The 21,640-nt window shown below is 40.8% G+C and overlaps 1 long non-coding RNA gene across 1 annotated transcript; it reads right to left on the minus strand.

Annotated features, from left to right (window-relative positions):
• LOC116353286 (uncharacterized) lies at positions 1-2,142 on the minus strand. The gene is made up of 5 exons (XR_004202624.1): positions 1,805-2,142; positions 1,258-1,404; positions 875-955; positions 552-600; positions 1-450 (listed from the first exon to the last, which is right to left on the minus strand). It is a non-coding gene; the product is annotated as an uncharacterized LOC116353286 (long non-coding RNA).
• Between the last annotated feature and the right edge of the window lie 19,498 nt (positions 2,143-21,640).

The following is a 21,640-nucleotide window of genomic DNA, read 5'->3' on the forward strand; positions in this document are numbered from 1 at the left end:
AAAAATTGTCCTAAAATTTATTGCAAAAACATTTGCCTTTTGTTGCACAATATAAACAACTTTGCCTTCATTGGCACAATATAAACATTTTAAGCAACAGCAGTGGGGATTGAATCAAATAACCTAATTGACATAACTATACAGTCTATATTATCTATTGAGAATCTTGGAGTATTTCACTTCCTGATTTAAAAAAAGAAATAATCTGAACAAGGTGTAGTGCAAACCATAGCAAAACGTTTTGCAACGACTTCGAGCGTTTTCTATTGTACATATTCAGGTAGGTGCCTCCCCGTTTCAGCCCGTTTGCCTCTGATGTCTACACCAATGGTGAATCTGTAGCTCAGTCGTAATCCATGAAATAATAGTCCCCTTCTTTCCCACTTTCCACCGCATGGTCATCCTTGTCAGGGAACATTTCCCACACCACAAAAGTAGAATTATTCTCAGCTGAAAGACAAGTAAACACATTATTGAATGAATAAGGTTTCCAAATTCTCAAGTTCAGCAAAAGTGTAAAATACAAATCTTCATTCAAAAATAACACTCACCGATATTGCATCTCTTCAAAACATGTTTGGCTGATGGAGTTGGCATGTACTAGATGGAAAATGCTAATTTTACTTTTTTTATTTAACATTCTGTATACATCCTGTATAAAACAATAAGAATTCTAAACTATAAACAGTGAAATACTTTAAAAGGTCTCCTCTCCAGACTAGCACATTTTCGCCAGAGCACTACACTCTGCAGTTGCTCCTGGCATCTTTGAGACAGCTTCATTTTCACAATGGCCCAAGACATACTGTACATGACTGAACAAAGCCATTATTTTGTTGATAAGTTCCTCAGAAATATTCCAACCAAAACATACCTTTGAAGCAGCCCCCAACTTATGCAGTTTCGCTTGGCTTTTTTTCATCATTTTTTAAAAGTTGGTAGACATACGTCGCCTCTGAAAAATGAGATGAAAAGTTTCAGATTTTACAATGAGCGACTGATTTAAAAACAAACATCGCACATTACAACTTAAATACAGTATTCAATCGCTCATATAAGCAGCGTTTGGGGTAGCCTTTCATTTCAGAATATATGCAATTGTAGCAAACCCTTTTATCTAAAGCAACTTAGTCATACTTGTACATTTACATACGGGTGGTCCCGGGAATCAAACCCAACTACCCTGGCGTTGCAAGCGCCATGCTCTACCAACTGAGCTACAGAGGACCACCATGTCAGTGGGATAGTTCTGTTTACCGGTTCACTGAGCCCATCATGCTCGGGGTGATGTTGGAGACACTGAGGTGTTTTCACTGATGGGAAGCCTGATGAACTAGGGGTTTGTAGATCCTGTTCAGAGCTCATGAACACATCCTCATTCCCATTGGGAGACACTGTGGGCAACTAATTCACAAGAGAGCACACACTTAGTTCAGGCACTACCTTTCTGACTGCTGCACGTTTTTTTATAAGCTTCAGAGAAGCAAGTGAAGCTATCGGCTGTATTGAAATATACATTTTGCACATACAAGCTTTTAGAAATGGAAGAGAATTAAGTATATGTATCAGTCGTTGATAAATATACATTTTGCACATGCAAGCAAGATGACAATCTATATCTATATGGGCTTAAGGACACACGTGGGAAGAATACAAGACTTGTGTGTGGAGTCTTCTTTGAATTTTTCTGAATGTATTCTTTAACCTCCAGCTCCACTTAATGTACATATGCAATATTTTCCTAAAGAACCCAAAAACGGCAACATTGTTGAGACGTTGCACCCCAGGTGGAAAAACAACACACCTTGACCCACTTGTTGTTCTGCATGGGCGAGCTGTTAAAGATGTCATTGTGGTCATCCTTGGGCATGTGGTCCAGGAGGTTCCATGTGGTCCATGCATATCTTATGGATAAAAATGCTACATAAGGTAGATCCATTTAGGCTTTTTCTTATGGATAAAAATGCTAGATAAAGTAACTTGCATAGCTCCTTCTTTTGGGGCACTTCATTTTTCATCGTGGACTTGGTGGGAGCATGGGCGTCGTACTGCTCCTGGCACTCCTCGGCTGAACGGGTGCCCACCACCATGGCAACGTTCACCCAGAAGTTAATAATGTGTTTAGGAAATGACGTAACAGCCCTGAAAGCCAAACACACACACAGGACGTTCACATACACTAGTACAGTCATGTTTCTATATAAACAAAGCAATTTGCACACATTTAGGCCTATGTATGATAGCTTGCTTGAAACTGTTCTTCACCATCTCTTGATGTGTTATTAGGAGGCCATTGATTAACCTGAGATTAGTAAACTGAGCAATGCACGCAATTCATTGGATGACATACTTTCTCATCTATTTGAAATATTATTTTGCTACTCACTGCCATTTTCTTGTGCAAAATGACACACTGTGGATAAAAAAATGTAGACTGGACAACTGTAGGAACTCATTCATGTAGTCTCTAAAGTTCCATCTCTGTCCATTGATCTGCATTTTCTTCCTTTTTTCCCTGCTGAAACCTGGTGAATTTGCGCCCTTTTTCTCCTGGTCTCTGTGGGCCAGCCCTTTTCGTGGGCGCACGACTCCGTGTGTCTTGCCCCTCCATCTCGATGTCATCATGGAGCTTTGCTGGGAGCTTCTTCTGACAACTAACCCTTTTCTTTGGCATTTCAAGCACTTTCCGGTTTGCTTTATCTGAAACCTTCATCGGTTTCCCTGGCAACAGCTCTGAGGATGTTTTGATCCCCGGGAGAGGGGTTCTTCTCTGGCTTCGACCTCTGATAGGCCGTCACTTTTCTCAGTGGCACTGCCTCCTCCTCACTGGTGTCAGCTCGCAGTTGCTCTGTAGAACACAACGTAACACTGTCAAAATAAACTGCAGTCACCAATCTTTGTTGGAGCTGGGATACGAGGATAAAGGCATTCCCAATCTTATGTATAGAAAAAAACATAAAAAACATAAAAAAAACCTTGGGTGGTTTTGGTGGTATCAGTGACAATACTCTGGCTACAGGTGTACTTATTTGCTGAGAAAGAAGGAAAATAACATAGTTTAATGCAGTAACGCAACAACTCAATCTACAACAGTTTCCCAAACATCTCAGCAACCCCCAGTCATTCCACGTATTGGATGTATTCCAGAACCAGCACACCTAATTCAACAAATGAATGGCTTGGTGATTAGTCGATTCAGGTGTGTTGAAAGTGGAATATATTACATAAGTGGAATGGCTTGGGGTACACTGCTTTACAATATACAGGACAAAAATGGACCAGAAGCGTACCAATTGAAGGATAGATGACTCGTCATAACCCCCATGAATGGTGACGTTTATGTCACAATCCAAGATGACTCTGGCCCCTTTCCAGTACTCCAGAGGGGTCTTGAGAAGGCGGCCACTCCGGGAAACCTTAAAACTGGTATCCTCAGAGGTGGCACTGCAAGGAGCAGCTGTTGGAGGATAAATATTTAATTAACATATAATTCTAATTAAAACAACAGACATGAGTACTACCAGTATAAATACATTGAGCATTTGTGGACCCAACTTTTGGACGTACATCTCTTAGTGGCCATTAGCTTCAGGGATGTGGAAGACTGCATTTTGGTGGAGAGGTGGTTATGGTTCTGAGGCGTTACCAGGTCCTTACTCCCCTCTGGACCTTTACTGTTGTCAGCTTCTGAACTGCATTTGTCATTACAAACAATTGACAAAACCGAAGCACTAGATTTTAACACAAACAGATATGACTACAACACTTGTTAAGCGATGATGTTACTCAGATAATATCCAGTGGGCCTTTAATTGGTGTATTTCTGTTGGTTGGCTTGAACGCACTACCCATGTCTTTCTGGGGTGATGGTCGTTGAAGGTCTTGTTTGTGGACAACAAAGTAGGGATGAGTCAAAAACGTTGATTTAGCTAGTAGCTGCGTGGTAGCAAAGTGACCAGACGGCTAGCTAACCAAATCATTGTTATTGTAATCACTCGATATCTAATGTTATAAATTAGTCCAGCAAGCTGCTAAGTTAACGTTAGCTAAAAACACGAAGGAAACGACCGAATAGCCAGCTACAGTAGCTGCTACATGCAATGGCATCTGCCGATTTAAAGGTAAAGCATTTGCGCTTATTCCTGGTTTAAATAGTAAATCTATATTCCATACTATTGTGAATGCAAGCATTAATTATACACCTTTAAATGGCAAAATAGCAAACAATTAGCTAAATTTCCTCACCGAGAGAGATCCGCTGTATTTTTAACTTTGAAAGTCGCGTGATTGGACCGCGATGTCAAAATTATCAAGCAATTTCCTAATTTGAAGAGGCTGGCTATTCGCAGGTGTCTCTGTGGCCATGGACTGTCTGATTCCATTGTGCCTCTGCAGCAATAACTCATTTTAGTATGTGTAAGATGCACTGTGCTCCAAGAGCAGATATTGTTAGTGCTGTCTCAAAGCTCTCCCATCTGGCAGCTCTCTTTTATCATGGAGGCAATCATCCTAACCCAAGAGAGACATTCCACATAATGCTAAACCGCTTGCCACATTTGAAGCATCAGTCTTTGAAAATGGGAACAGAACATGGCTCTCTCACATATTATTATTTTAATCTTTCTAAAACAATAAATGGCTCTCCAGGTAAGGCACACAGTTACAACCCAAGACAACAGCCATTGATTGTACCAGAGTTTATTTTTACTGATCATACAAAGCATTGGTGGTAAAATGAATGATAGGCCTAAACCTACCACTTGGTTTCCACTAGCTGATCACTTCATAGGCCTATGTTTGGTTTAGTGTCCATGTCGAAATATTGGTATGTATGTCATTGTCTGTAGTAACCTATATCATCATAAATGGCATGTTATTCAATTCTGCGATAATGTCAATGTCTTCAGAAGAGCCGCATGTCAGGCAACCTTGCTTGACCAGTCTGGAGCTTCTTGACTACATGGACTAGAGGTTGACCGATTAATCGGAATGGCCGATTTAATTAGGACCGTTTTAAAGTTTTCATAACAATCGGAAATCTTTTTTTTGGACACCGATTTTTTAAATTTTTTAAATTTTATTTACACCTTTATTTAATCTTTATTTAACTAGGCAAGTCAGTTAAGAACACATTCTTATTTTCAATGACGGCCTAGGAACGGTGGGTTAACTGCCATGTTCAGGGGCAGAACGACAGATTTGTACCTTGTCAGCTCAGGGATTCAATCTTGCAACCTTACAGTTAACTAGTCCAACGCTCTAACAACCTAATTACATTGCACTCCATGAGGAGCCTGCCTGTTACGCGAATGCAGTAAGAAGCCAAGGTAAGTTTCTAGCTAGCATTAAAAACTTATCTTATAAAAAACAATCATGATCACTAATTAACTACATGTGGTTGATGATATTACTAGTTTATCTAGTGTCCTGCGTTGCATATAATCGATGCGGTGCGTATTCGTGAAAAAGGACTGTCGTTGCTCCAATGTGTACCGAACCATAAACATCAATGCCTTTCTTAAAATCAATACACAGAAGTATATATTTTAAACCTGCATAGTTAGCTAAAAGAAATCCAGGTTAGCAGGCAATATTAACCAGGTGAAATTGTGTCACTTCTCTTGCGTTCATTGCACGCAGAGTCAGTGTATATGTAACAGTTTGGGCCACCTAATTTGCCAGAATTGTACATAATTATGACATAACATTGAAGGTTGTCGATGTGTTGTCGATGTGTTTCTGGTTCGAGCCCAGGTAGGAGTGAGGAGAGGGACGGAAGCTATACTGTTACACTGGCAATACTAAAGTGCCTATAAGAACATCCAATAGTCAAAGGTTAATGAAATACAAATGGTAAAGAGAGAAATAATCCTATAATACCTATAATAAACTACAACCTAAAACTTCCTACCTGGGAATATTGAAGACTCATGTTAAAAGGAACCACCAGCTTATATATGTTCTCATGTTCTGAGCAAGGAACTTAAACGTTAGCTTTCTTACATGGCACATATTGCACTTTTACTTTCTTCTCCAACACCTTGTTTTTGCATTATTTAAACCAAATTGGCTAAATTGGTTTTATTGATGTATTATATTAAGTTAAAATAAGTGTTCATTCAGTATTGTTGTAATTGTCATTATTACAAAAAAAAAATATCATAATCGGTCAACCTCTAACATGGACCCCACCTTATCTGAAGAGACAGGCAGGCTGTGCAGAGACAATCAATAAAAGCATTGTTGTAAAGTATTTTTCCCCCTTCAATTCAATTTAACAGCATAATTACGTAATGTTTTATAATTCTGTTAATCAATTTCCAATTTTGACTTTGCTGCTAAGACTTTTGACATCTTTCTTTGAGAAAAAGCCTTGCCCAGTTCATCATCAATCCATGGAGATGGACGAGCACCAACTGTACTCTTTCTTATAGGGGCATGATGGTCCATTACCTCAGTGAACAAATCAATAAAACATTCTGTAGTGTGATTTAAATCATCCTCTAGATAAATCAGCTCCCAGGGTACAGCAGCCAAATCATTTATAAATAGCTCATGATTAAATGTTTTAAAATTTCTCTTGACCACAATCCTAGGGGGTTTCTTTGGAACCTTGGTGTTCATGGTTATGGTCACAATATTATGGTCTGTCCAGCCCACCGGCATTGATCTGGCTTTTAAGCATTGCAATGGTATATTACAGAAAATCAGATCAATGCATGTGTCTGACCGATGACCCAACTGAATTGATGAGTAGTATTGTTAACCATTTGTTTCAAACCACAGTTCTTGGCATATCTCATCAAGTGTGTTCTATTCAAATTATTGTGATCCTTCCAATTTATATTAAAATCATCCAATATAAATACATCTCTGTTGCTATCTGTGGCCTGGTCAAACCCAGTGCATAAGTCATCCAGATAGGACACCTTAGAGCTAGGAGGTCTATACACACATCCCACCAATATGGCTGCCTGGTGAGGCAGATGTACTTGAGCCCATAGTGCCTCTACTTGACATACATTAAGGTCATCCCTCCTCTTAAAAGGTATACGATTCTGAATGTACAGAGCTACACCCCCACCATTCCTATTCCTGTCCCTTCTCAGTAGACTATATCCTTGAATGTTAATTTGCCCATCATTTACAGATGCATCTACCGGTAAATGCGTTTCAGTCAAGGCCAAGATATGAATATGATTTATGTTGACCAAGTTAAAAACCTCATGTATTTTGTTAGGAAGGTTACATACATTAACCCAAGCTATATGCAACCCTTTCCTTGTCAAGTGAAGATCAATAGAGCATGTATTCGTTATAGTTGAAGTTGTCATGATACACTACAACACACACATTCAGATTTGAACATTGGATTAAAATAGCCAGGGTGTTACTCTAGAGCCCCGATACAGTTGGATTAAAATAGCCATGGAGTTACTCTAGAGCTCCGATACGGTTGGATTAAAATAGCCAGGGTGTTACTCTAGAGCCCCGATACAGTTGGATTAAAATAGCCAGGGAGTTACTCTAGAGCCCCGATACAGTTGCCAGATGTAAAGTTTATCCATCACCATGGAGACTAGTTGATTCAGGCAATGCTTTTCCTTCATGATGGGATATAGTTTTTCTTCTCCTTTCATTGATCTCGGTGGGGAAGAGATCATTCATTCCAAATTCAGTGTTTCTGAATTCTCTCCCCATGTTCTTCATCATTTCCTTTTGCTTAAATTTGTCAAAATATGCAATAATAGCCCGTGGCCTATTTCCAGAGGCCTTACCTATTCTATGGACTCTGGAGAAAGTGGCATTACGCACAACATCAGTGGGCAGTTTTTAGTTGAGTTGACATAAAGTCTCGGACTGTGTCCTCACAGCCCCTGCTGTTGTCATTGTCCGGTAATCCCTGAAAATAAAGGATTGTTCCGCATTGATCGACACCGTACACCAAGCAAGGTTTCTTTAAGTTGTTTGTTCTCCCTTTGCACCACCTCCACCTTGCTATGAATAGAGTCTACAGTACCTTTCAGCGCCATGTTCTCTTTCCTTGAATTCAGCCAACGTCAGATTGATGATCTTAGTCTAGCACATAATGCATTGATGTCCTCTCGTAATCTATCCAAGATATCATGGTTTGGCAAGCCTTTCATTGATGGATTTTAACAAGTCAACATCCATATCAGTAAACCTCTCCCCACTCGCCCTCTATTGGCCAACCTGGTTTTGGTTTGTTTTGTTGATTGGGTTAGTTGTCCTTAACAATGCTTGGAGGAACACCCAATTGTGTATATCAGCCGAAAGCTGTCCCCCAGGGAGCGAAACTATGCTACTATGAAGAGAGAGGCGCTGGCAATTAAATGGGCGCTAGGGTATCTGAGGTACTACCTCCTGGGGAGAAGTTTCTGCCAGGTCACCGACCATGCCCCCCTCAAGTGGATGGTGGGACAGAGGGACAACAATAGCCGGATAACGAGGTGGTTCCTAGCACTGCAGCCGTTTAAATTCAAGGAAAGCCCGGAAAACTACACGGTAACACGGATGTGCTTTCTTGCCGAGACCTAGTAGGTCTGGTTGACGCGAGCCCCCATGGGTCTGGCTTGAGGGGGGATGTGTGAGGGATCAGCCAGATCAAGTGGTCCGACTGCGCCCTCACCTGGAGGTGGGCTGCAGTACAGCCACAACTGATGAGCTCACCTGAGACCAACTGACTGATTACTGTTTATGCTCTAAGGACCTGAACTGAAGGACTGAAGGGGCAGAGGGGAAGAGTGATTATGAGCTGGAGACTATGCCAAATTCCGGGACAGTAGGATTCCCTGTCATAGATTCGGCTCAAAATGTTGGAGTGGCGTTGGGTACGAACTGTTAGTTTTAAAAAAAAGTTTTTTTGGGATAGCCATTACCCTGGCCTTTGTTTGTACCGTCCCAGGGAGATTTGAAACAAGAACTCCCAATACAGTTTCCTTCTTTTTGTTGAAGTTACGTATCTGTATCTCATTTCGCGCTGTCCCGCCTAGGATTCCAAATGCATTGTAAACAATAGGTGTAGACTAACAGTGGAATGCTTATTTATGGGCCCTTCACAACAATGCAGAGAGAAAAAAAAGAGAGAAAAATAACATGGGAAAAAAATGACACACAAGAAATAAATACAGGGTACCAGTGCCAAGAGGTAATTGAGGTAGGGATAAAGTGACTAGGCAACGGGATAGATAATAAACAGTAACAGCAGCCTGTGTGATGAGTCAAAAACAATTAGTGCAAATAGGGTCAATGCAGATATTCCAGGATAGTGAACAGTTAACTATTTAACTAACTATTTAGCAGTCTTATAGCTTGGGGTAGAAGCTGTTCAGAGTCCTGTTGGTTCTGGACTTGGTGAATCGGTACTTCTTGTCATGCGGTAGTAGAGAGAACAGTGAATGACTTGAATGGCTGGAGTCTTTGACAATTTATTCCACAGGGCCTTTCTCTGATATCGCCTTGTATGGAGGTCCTGGATAGCAGAAAGCTCAGCCCCAGTGACGTACTGGGCAATACGTACTACCCTCTGTAGCGCCTTGCGGTCGGATGCCAAACAGTTGCCATACCAAGAGGTGATGCAGCCAGTTGCCTACACTCACCACACAGGTTGGAATAATGTGAAATTGTGATTATGATACTCTTTTAGTGTCAGAACTGTTTGAAAAGACTGCCTGAAACTTCAGCCTGTTGGTGGGATGGAGTTGTGACCTGCCTGGTGACTTCACCAGGTGGTGAATTAGTTATTATACCAATGAGAAAGATCCAAACCTCTCTGCTAATAAGAACTATGAGCTAGGTTTCAGTTCAGTCTTAACAAAATACTTGCTTAAGAAATTGCTCTTGCTAAGAAGCTATTTTTGTTTATTTTTGACCATTTTGACTGAAAACAATCCTACAATCCTAATATTGAGATAATTGACAAAACCATAACTGATGTACTGTTGTGGTACCAACGCAGAGGTAAGAATAAACTGAGTTTCTAGTATAATCCTAATTAAGTGTTTAGTGTGTAATGTACACTTTTTCCAAAGTGTACTAGAGACGGAGTTATTGTGCCTCCAACAGTTGAAGCATTTGGAGGGTTTGGCGATCCTGGATGCACACAGTCCTTGTCCTCACCTTTTGCAGCCGATCCACAAGCTGCAGGTCCTGACCAATCATAGAGCCCAAATCAACCATTCTCTAGGCCCTATAGATCCCACAGCCTGCTACTCTACTCACTACTAATCAGAGGAAGTGAACCTGTGACTGTGGCCAGCGGTTTCAACAGCATGTGTTATGATAAATCAAATCTAATTTTATTTGTCACATACACATGGTTAGCAGATGTTAATGCGAGTGTAGCGAAATACTTGTGCTTCTAGTTCCGACAATGCAGTAATAACCTACGAGTAATCTAACAATTCCACAACTACTACATTATACACACAAGTGTAAAGGGATAAAGAATATGTACATAAAGATATGAATGAGTGATGGTACAGAACGGCATAGGCAAGATGCAGTAAATGGTATCGAGTACAGTATATACATACGAGATGAGTAATGTAGGGTATGTAAACATAGTGGCATAGTTTAAAGTGGCTAGTGATACATGTATTCCATAAAGATGGCAAGATGCAGTAGATGATATAGAGTACAGTATATACTGTCGTGTCTTTACTATCATTAACTGAAGACTGATAGTTTTTATCAAAGATTCTCTGTAATTAGTATTACATGATCAACTGATTAATCACGTAACTGTAATTAACTAGATACAAAGTTATAATTTCCTAAGATAACTTAAGATATTTTATCTGATCAATTAGTCTTCGAATTAAGTAATTATTTACTTTACCTCACGTTAGTCTCATTCCAAACGTCGTAAATTGTTAGTTATCTGCACGAACCCAGTCTTCACTATGAGTCATCCATACATCAATTGTCTTAAATCATTTATTTATTACTAACTAAGTAATTCACAGAAATGCATAAACAAACAAACAAACAATGTAAATGTGGTTACATGAAATGAACCGGCATGGTGGCTTGTTAGACAAAAGGGGAAGTGGGGGTCGACTAAGAAGTCACTACAGAGTGACAATTATAACAATTGAAATGCTAATCCTTTGCACATGAACGCTCACTCATTCGGGAACAATTGCAATCAATATATCTATTTACGCTCATCTTGATCGCTGGTGAAAAGTTTGTTTCTTTTGTAGAATTGTCCGTCTCTCTCTTGTCGTGGTTATAGTGGATAGTTCAGAGTGACATTTGTTTGTTTCGTTATAGAATGAATGTTTCGGTGGTTGTCGTTATATTTCATGCCTTACCTTTGACGAGCTTCTTTTGTTGGCACTTCAATATGTCCCATAAACATCACAAATTGACCTTTTGTTCGATTAATTCCGTCGATATATATCCAAAATGTCCATTTATTTTGCGCGTTTGATCGAGAAAAACATTGCGCAACGTGACTACAAAATATCTCAAAAGTTACCTGTAAACTTTGCCAAAACATTTCAAACTACTTTTGTAATACACCTTAAGTTATTTTTTAACATAAATAATTGATAAAATTGAAGACAGGATGATCTCTGTTCAATACCGGAGTAAAACAAACTGTAGCTAGCTTTCTGGTGATGCACCTCTATCTAACAGTACTCTTCAAGTTACCCTCGTTCAAGATGGCCGTACTTCTTCATTACACAAAGGAAAAACCTCAACCAATTCTTAAAGACTGTTGACATCCAGTGGAAGCGATAGGAACTGCAAGAAGGTCCCTTAGAAATTTCAATTCCCAATGAAAGCTCATTGAAAAGAGTGACCTCAAAAAAAAATTGTTTGTCCTTGGGGTTTTGCCTGCTAAATAAATCCTGTTACTCACAGACATGATTGATTCAAACAGTTTTAGAAACTTCAGAGTGTTTTCTACTAATAATATGCATATCTTATCTTCTGGGGATGGCAGGCAGTTGAATTTGGGCATGCATTTCATCCGGATGTGAAAATACTGCCCCCTGTCACCAAGAAGTTAACTAACCTCTCAAAGCACTTCATGATGACAGAAGTGAGTGCTACGGTGCAATAGTCATTTCGTTCAGTTATCGTTGCTTTCTTGGGTACAGGAACAATGGTGGACATCTTGAAGCAAGTGGGGACAGCAGACTGGGAGAGGGAGAGATTGAATATGCCCGTAAACATTCTAGTCAGCTGGTCTGTGCATGCTCTGAGGACGCGGCTAGGGATGCAGTCTCAGGCCGGCAGCCTTGTGATGCTTAACACGCTTAAATGTCTTACTCACGTTGGCCACGGAGAATGAGGCCAACAGTTCTCAGGAGCAGTCCACGTCCGTGGCACTGCGTTGTCCTCAAAATCGGCAGAGGTGGTGTTTAGCTTGTCCCGGAGCAAGATGTCAGTGTCCGCGACGTGATTGGTTTTCCCTTTGCAATCCGTGATTGTCTTGAGTCCCTGTTTGATTGCCTTACGTTGTGCCTGTTTGATTGCCTTACGGAGGGCAAAACTGCACTGTTTGTATTCAACCGTATTCCCAGTCACCTTGCTGTGGTTAAATGCGGTGGTTCACGATTTCAGTTTTGTGCGAATGCTGCCATCTACCCATGGTTTTTGGTTTGGGTCGGTTTAAATAGTGGGAACAATGTCAATGTGTTTACGTCAATGTTATTTTCAGATTCAACCCGGAACATATCCCAGTCCGCGTGTTCAAATCAATCTTGAAGCATGGATTCCCATTGGTCAGACAAGTGTTGAATAGACTTTAGCACGGGTACTTCCTGTTTGAGTTTCTGCATAAATGAAGGGAGGAGCAGGATGGAGTCGTGATCTGATTTGCTGAAGGGAGGGCCGGGGAGGGCCTTGTAGCCATCCCAGTAGGGAGAGTAACAATGGTTGAGAGTTTTTGAATCACAAGTACAACAGGCAATGTCTTGATAGAACTTGGGTAGCATTTTCCTCAGATTTGCTTTGTTAAACTCCCCGGCGACAATAAATGCCGCCCCAGGATATGTGATTCCCAGTTTGCACAAAGTTCAATGTAGTTCTTTGAGGATTGTCATGGCATAGGTTATATTCACCGCTGTGACTATAACCGAAGAGAATTCTCTTGAGAGGTAATATGGTCAGCATTTGATTGTGAGGTATTCTAGATCGGGTGAACAGAAGGACTTGAGTCCCTATATGTTATCACAATCACACCATGAGTAGTTAATCATGAAACATACACCTCCGCCTTTCTTCTTCCCTGGGAGTTCTGTATTCTTGTCTGTGCAATGTACTGAGAACCCAGCTGGGTGTATAGATGGGGACAGTATATCCGGAGAGGGCCATGATTCTGTGAAACAGAATAGGTTACAGACCCTGATGTCTCTCTGGATGGAGATCCTCGCCCTGAGCTCTTCTACTTGATTGACCAAGGACTGAACATTAGCGAGTAATATACTCGGAACCGGTGAGTTACCATCTCTCTAATATCCAAGAAGATATTTCCGGCTGTATGTAATAACTCAAACATTCTGGGCTAATAATTTCAGAAATAGCAAACATTTAAATAAAAATAGGAGCTAGAAGCAGTGCTGCCATGTCTGTCGGCGCCATCTTGATTCACTATGTAAACCTCTTTCACTATGGCAGTCTGCTTGTGTGATGCTAGCATTTTATCCAGGGCCAATGGTTGCATGCTCTCTCCCTGTAAAAGTCTTCCAGACTTTTATCAAAACTAACATGTGTCCATCCCCCTTTCCTCTAGGTGAGTCTGCTGGGCTATGGAACTTTAGAGCAGCACATCAACAAACCTGTCAGCTGTTCATACACTTTCAATGGCCACATTATGGGGATGACCAAATACAATAAAGTTTTGTATAAACATCTCATAAAAAAACATGTAAGTTAACAAAAAGGTCTAAAATAAATGCAAGTATCATGTCCAGAGTGAATGCATTTTTATTAATGTATATACTGGTATTTCAATAAAAATATATTAAAGAATGAGTCAAAGTGAATATACAGTTGAAGTCGGAAGTTTACATACACTTAAGTTGGAATCATTAAAACTTGTTTTTCAACCACACCACAAATCTTTTGACTGTGCCTTTAAACAGCTTGGAAAATTCCAGAAAATTATGTCATGGCTATGGAAACTTCTGATAGGCTAATTGGCATCATTTGATTCAATTGGAGGTGTACCTGTGGATGTATTTCAAGGCCTACCTTCAAACTCAGGGCCTCTTTGCTTGACATTATGGGAAAACAGCCAATACCTCAGAAAACTAATTGTAGACCTCCACAAGTCTGGGTCATCTTGGGAGCAATTTCCAAACGCCTGAAGGTACCACGTTCATCTGTACGAACAATAGTACGCAAGTATTAACACCATGGGACCACGCAGCCGTCATACCGCTCAGGAAGGAAATGTGTTCTGTCTCCTAGAGATGAACGTACTTTGGTGTGAAAAGTGCAAATCAATCCCAGAACAACAGTAAATGACAAGGTCATTTACCATCATGCTGGAGAAAACGGGTACAAAAGTATCTATATCGACAGTAAAACAAGTCCTATATCCACATAACCTGAAAGGCCGCACAGCAAGGAAGAAGCCACTGCTCCAAAACCACCATTTAATAAAACAGACTATGGTTTGCAACTGCACATTCTCTCTATTATTCTGACATTTCACATTCTTAAAAAAAATTGATCCTTACCGACCTAAGACAGAGAATGTTTACTCTGATTAAATGTTAGGAATTGTTTAAATGTATTTGGCTAAGGTGTATGTAAACTTCCCACTTCAACTGTAAGTTGGTGCTTGAGTAAGTAGCAGTTTTTAATGAATTTGACTGGTTACATATAATACATGTTGATAGAACGGTTGCGAGACAGAGAGACTGTTACTGTACTCCCAGGTAAGGCCCTTGCTTCCATCCGGAACCACTGAATATCCCAGGATTCAGTCAGGAAGTTTGAAGAAGATGCATATCACCATCCAAGCCCATGTCACAGCATGCAGTGACAAATGCATTATGTACCTTTCATCACTAAAGCCATGTTCACTCCACATGTTGCTGAACAATTCAACCCTTTTGTTAGTGTCATTGATTTGGAAATTCAGTAATGCTGCTAGGGTCCTGTGGTGAAAACTGCTGTGCAAGATATTGGGCAACAGCTATCTTCCCGGGCCCATATTCACAACCTATCTTCAGATTAGGAATAGTGATCTAGGACCAGCTCCCCTTTGTCAATGTAATTATTGATTGTGATATAAAAGGCAAAACTGATCCAAAAATCAGTACTCCTACTCTGAGATGCTTTGTGAAACCGGGACCTGGTCTGTCAGCATGCTGCTTTTTAGTGCTCTAACTCCCTCATCTGAAATGCAACAACACCAAAAACATGAATAAGAATTTGCCTAGTCAGTCAGTAACTTAGTTTAACTAATTAAACACTAATGTAAATGTGCACAAACCTATTCAGCCAAATTATAGGAAAAACTACCACCTACTTACAGTGAAATCTAGAGCGGAATGTTTCTTGGCACATTTTTTCAGTCACCAGTGCATCTATAAACAGGCAGGGCAACAAAGTAGTTTGACAAAAAGTGTTCACAAGTCAGTATTATAGCTAGCAAATATATAGTTATTTTATAGAAACGTAGCTAGTTAGGTAATTTAGCTAACTTTGCCCCAGCAGTTTAAATCTAATGGCATTTTTGTCAACTTCATAAACCATATGGATAGCTTAGCAAATATAGCTGTATGTTTTCCCCTGACTGATACAGCTAGCCAGTTTCTAGTAAAGTAGGATGAAGAAGCCAGCTAGCAAGGCCATGCCTTTTACTAACACAAATCATGTACACATATAAAAGAGACTATTACCTTCAAGCAGTTCATTTCAGTTTTATTCCAGGACTTCAGGAATTCAGGAATAATCGCTATTTGTTTGTAAAACTGTCTTCACCAGATGTTGTCCAGTCAGGAAAAATCCCAGGCTGCGTCATGCACTTGAGGGGGTGTTGCTTACTAGCATACGCGCTTCGCGCATTTTTTAAATTTCGCAGCCCTGGGAAATGAAATCCAAACTTTTTTTTGTATTGCCATCTACAAGGGGTGTATATTCTATATTGGCAAATTTAACTTGCAACGTGTCCTTTAAAGCATGAGTTGATGTCTTGAGTATCCAATTACCCTGGCTTATCTCATCCCATTTTTTACTTAGTTGTCCCAAGAGGGCAGTAAACACACACACAGAGTCAGACAGTCAATAGCTTTCTGTAGCCTGTTGGAGCACATTGCCTTGCTAACTTTGTGATGGTCCAGAGAGATACATTTCTAAAGCTGCATCAAATTATAAGCTTAAACTCCACATATCACACCTGTGTTCTATTAGGAAGTGCATGCACACTCTTCGCATTTGATACCTTTGTTGCCACCCACAGATGTGTTGTTGTTTATTGGGTAGTTTCCCCTTCCATAATTTGCCATTTTGATGTGGATAAAGGACTGACGAAGAATTTTAAAATTCAATGTTGCTCTCAGGCAATTTATAAATGATCTTATAACAAAAATGTGTATTCCATGTAGCAAATTGTTTTAAATATCTTATAACAACAATGTGTATGCTATGTAGCAAATTGTTTCATTTAAAGAGATTTACAATACAGTGAGAGCACACGGCATGGTTGAGTAATGTTCCTATCTGACTGGTGACTACTGGTGATACCATCATCACTCATCAGAGCGCAACATATGTTTGTTGTTGTTGAACGCTGAAACCTGAACTTAAGACCTCGGTTTAAAAGCTGACAGTATTTTTATATACTTTTATTTTATTTTGAATCCTCCGGCTGTGTTGGGCTAAATTACTGTGAGCGCTGCTATCTGTCCTGCTGGGATCCTGACAGATTCCGTATAGGGGGAGAGACGCGAAAGCACAGCTAGCCTAGCTGGCTCGACGGTCTCAAATGGAGGACGCTATTGAACGTTTCCAACGTTGCAGGAGCTGCATTTACTTTACTTTATTCCAGGACATTGTGGACCGTGCTGACTTTCAATGTAGCAACTGCTTGCTTGCGGAGGACTACAGGAGCGAAGTAGCTACTCTTAACAAGCAAATAGCAAACCTACATAAACTATTGGGGAACCCACGCCCACCTACTTTTTATTTTCCTTCCACCCCAGTAGCCGGACGCCGCTCTGGTCTGGTGGAAGTTTTGTCGCCGTGTCGGCCATACACGTTTTTTTAGTTTGTTTATGTTTTATGACAGTTCGACATACATTTCTATAGCATGCAATAAGGCACCTATCTAACACAAGGAATAAGCCTATGCTACTGTTTGAAGCACAATTGTTTTTCAAAAAGGGTTAAAAGAATAAAGGCTGCTCAAAATCCCTGAAGGGGTCTCCCCCTTCCCTGGAGAATGGAGCTGATCTCGACCCAACCAACCAGCCATGGAGGTACGTCACTCGCCGTGGAAGTCGAAGAAGGTGTCCTCTGGCAACAGTGGTCCCCATCGAGATGTTGAGCCCAGAACGGACACAGACCATAAACAGCTTTGCCGCCCTGGATCCAGAGGTTCCAGCGCCTTCGTCCTTGGTGGCTTCCCAATCAAAATTGGATCCGGAAGTACCTGTGTCTTCGTCCTCGGCTCTGTCTCCCTCTCCGGTGGCTTCTACCTCGGGTTCAGATCCTCGGAGCTCCCAGCCTCACCAGACTGCCTGAGAGGCTGGCCCATTCAACATCACCAGCTGTCGTCACAGGCAGCTCTATGGTGAGAAACATCTTGGTCCCCATGGCAAAAACCCTGTCCTACCCAGGAGCACAAGTACAGGACATAACAAGGCTGCTTCCGACTGTTCTACCACATATGCCAGGAGCGGACACTGTCGTAGTCCATGTGTGGCTCAAACGACATCAGGAGGGCTAGCTCGGAACATTTGAAAATTAATTTTAAAGAACTGATTTCAGCATTAAAAGACTCCAAAAAAATGACCAATAATTTCAGGTCCAGTACCATCGTTGGGCCGCGGATGTGATGGATTCAGCAGACTGCTGGCATTACACATCTGGCTAAAAGTCTACTGTAGCTCTGCTGGAGTCACTTTTATTGATAACTTTGACACCTTCTGAAAACAGAAGATACTCTACAGCAATGACAATGTCCAGGACATCTTGGGTCCTGGACTCTGTCCACACATTTCAAGGCTGCGTTAAAACAATAACTAGTAATTAATCCAAGACCAGTTTAGTTAATCCCTACCATTAATCCCTACCATTGTGGCAATGAGTCGCCATAATGCTGCATCAAATGTACATGATTTTAGGGGCATTGGCAAACACAATGTGTACCCCTAATTGCACCGAATACATTTGTTTATCCTACGGCTATTGTAAGCAGTAATCATGAGCCTATAAACCACAGTTACACTGTTAGCACTGAGGCGGTGTGCAATAGTAGGAAGACCACTTCATACAGCTCACCCAGCACTATCAGCTCCAATGTAAATAACATGAGAAAGTCTACCTCTGATAAGCTTCCCAGTAAAAGCATTAAAAACCATCAAGCAACCCAGAAAAGTGCTATAAATAGCCCATATGTAGCCTAAGAAACAAGGTCCATGAAGTCAATAACGTGCTTGTAACATATGACATTCCTTTTCTGACTATCTCTGAAACTCACTTAGATAATACCTTTGATGTGGTGGTACAGTGGTGGCAATACATGGTTATAACATCTACTGAAAATAAAAAATGCCAACGGAGGCGGTGTTGCGGTCTATATTCAGAACCACATTCCTGTAAAGCTTAGAGATGATCTAATGTTAAATTCTCTTGAAGTAATATGGCTTCACCTAAAGCCCATTCTTGTGGGAAGCTGCTATAGACCACCAACTGCTAACAGTCAGTCTCTGGGTAATATGTGTGAAATGCTTGATAATGTATGTGATATCAACAGAGAAGTATATTTTCTGGGTGATTTAAATATTGACTGGCTATCATCAAGCTGCCCACTCAGGAAAAAACTTCAAACGGTAACCAGTGCCTGCAACCTGGATCAGATTGTCAGCCAACCTACCAGGGTTAGATACAAACAGCACAGGAATTAAATCATCAACATGTATTGATCACATTTTTACTAACACTGCAGATATTTGCTTTAAAGCAGTATCCAAATCCATTGGATGTAGTGATCACAATATAATAGCCATATCTAGGAAAATCAAAGTTCAAAGGCTGGGCCTAATATAGTGTGTAAAGAGGTCATACAAGAAATTCTGTAGTGATTCATATGTTGATGATGTAAAGAATATTTGCTGGTCTGTGGTGTGTAATGAGGAGCAACCAGCTGCTGCACTTGACGCATTTATAAAACTACTTATTCCAGTTACTAATAAGCATGTACCCATTAAGAAAATTACTGTAAAAACTGTTAAATCCCCTTGGATTGATGAGGAATTGAAAAAATGTATGGTTGAGAGGGATGAGGCAAAAGGTATGGCAATTAAATCTGGCAGCCCAACTGACTGGCAAATTTACTGCAAATTAACAAATCATGTGACTAAACTAAATAAACATTTAAATAAACTACACTATGAAACAAAGATAAATTATATAAAGAATGATAGTAAAAAGCTTTGTGGCACCTTAAATGACATTTTGGGAAAAAAAGCTAACTCGGCTCCTTCATTCATTGAATCAGATGGCTCAAAGCCCACTGATATTGCAAACTACTTTAATGACTTTTTCATTAGCAAGATAAGCAAGTGTGCCCTCAGGCCTGGAGGGAAGCTAAAGTCATGCCGCTACCCAAGAATAGTAAAGCCCCCTTTACTGGCTCAAATACCGACCAATCAGCCTGTTACCAACCCTTAGAAACTTCTGGAAAAAAATTGTTTTTGACCAGATACAATTCTACTTCACAGTAAACAAATTGCCAACAGAATTTCATCATGCTTATAGGGAAGGACACTCAACAAGCATAGCACTTACACAAATGACGATATTGATGATATTGATGATAAAATGATTGTGGGGGCTGTCTTGTTAGACTTCAGTGCAGCTTTTGACATTATCGATCATAGTCTAGGGCTATGATCGACACCGCCTGCTATAATGTGGATAAACACAGCTTCTTTAATGGAAGCCTCTCAAATATAATCCAGTTAGAATCAGCAATTCCCCAGGGTAGCAGTTTAGGCCCCTTGCTTTTTACATTTTTTACTAACAACATGCCACTGACTTTGAGTAAAGCCAGAGTGTCTATGTATGCGGATGACCCAACACTATACACGTCAGCTACTGCAGCAACACTCAACAAAGAGCTGCAGGGCGACCGGGTGGCGCAGTGGTTAAGGGCGCTGTACTGCAGCGCCAGCTGTGCCACCAGAGACTCTGGGTTCGCTCCCAGGCTCTGTCGTAACCGGCCGCGACCGGGAGGTCCGTGGGGTGACGCACAATTGGCCTAGCGTTGTCAGGGTTAGGGAGGGTTTGGCCGGTAGGGAAATCCTTGTCTCATCGCGCACCAGCGAATCCTGTGGCGGGCCGGAGCCAGTGCGCGCTAACCAAGGTGCACAGTGTTTCCTCTGACACATTGGTGCAGCTGGCTTCCGGGTTGGATGGCGCTGTGTTAAGAAGCAGTGTGGCTTGTTTGGGTTGTGTATTGGAGGATGCATGACTTTCAACCTTTGTCTCTCCCGAGCCACGTACGGGAGTTGTAGCGATGAGACAAGATAGTAGCTACTAAAAACAATTGGATAGCATGAAATTGGGGAGAAAAAGGGGTAAAATGTTGTAAAAAACAAACAAAGAGCTGCAGTTTGTTCCAGAGTAGAAGGCACGGAATAAGTTAGCCTTTAATATTTCTAAAACTAAAAGCATTGTATTTGGAACAAAACACTCACTAAACCTCAACTAAATATTGTAATAAATAATGTGGAAATTGATCATGTTGAGATGACTAAACTGCTTGAAGTAACCCTGGTTGTAAACTGTTATGGTCAAAACATATTGATGCAGTGGTAGCTAGGATGGGGAGAAGTCTGTCTATAATAAAGCAATGCTCTGCCTTCTTAACAACACTATCAACAAGGCAGGTCCTACAGGCCCTGGTTTTGTTGCACCTTGAATACTGTTCAGTCGTATGGTCAGGTGCCATGTAAAAGGACTTTGAAAAATCTCTCCTGGAAGTGAAAGTGGAGGACAGATTGACTTCATCACTACTTTTATCAATGACATGTTGAATGCACCGAGCTGTCTGTCTAAACTACTGGCACACAGCTCGGACACCCAGGCATACCAAACAAGACATGCCACAAGAAGTCTCTTCACAGTCCCCAAGTCCAGAACAGACTATGGGAGACACACAGTACTACATAGAGAAAAGACTACATGGAACTCTATTCAACATCGAGTAACTCGTGCAAGCAGTAATATTAGATTTTAAAAAACATATAAAAATACACCCTATGGGGACTGTGATGCAATACAAACATAGGCACGGACACATGCATACAAACACACGATAACATACACACTATACACACACTGTAACGGCCGTTGGTGGAAGATGGTGAGGACCAAGGTGCAGCGTGGTAAGTGTTCATCATTATTTTAATGAACTGAACAC

This window comes from Oncorhynchus kisutch, linkage group LG14 (genome assembly GCF_002021735.2).
Source record: "Oncorhynchus kisutch isolate 150728-3 linkage group LG14, Okis_V2, whole genome shotgun sequence".
NCBI classification, from domain to species: domain Eukaryota; kingdom Metazoa; phylum Chordata; class Actinopteri; order Salmoniformes; family Salmonidae; genus Oncorhynchus; species Oncorhynchus kisutch.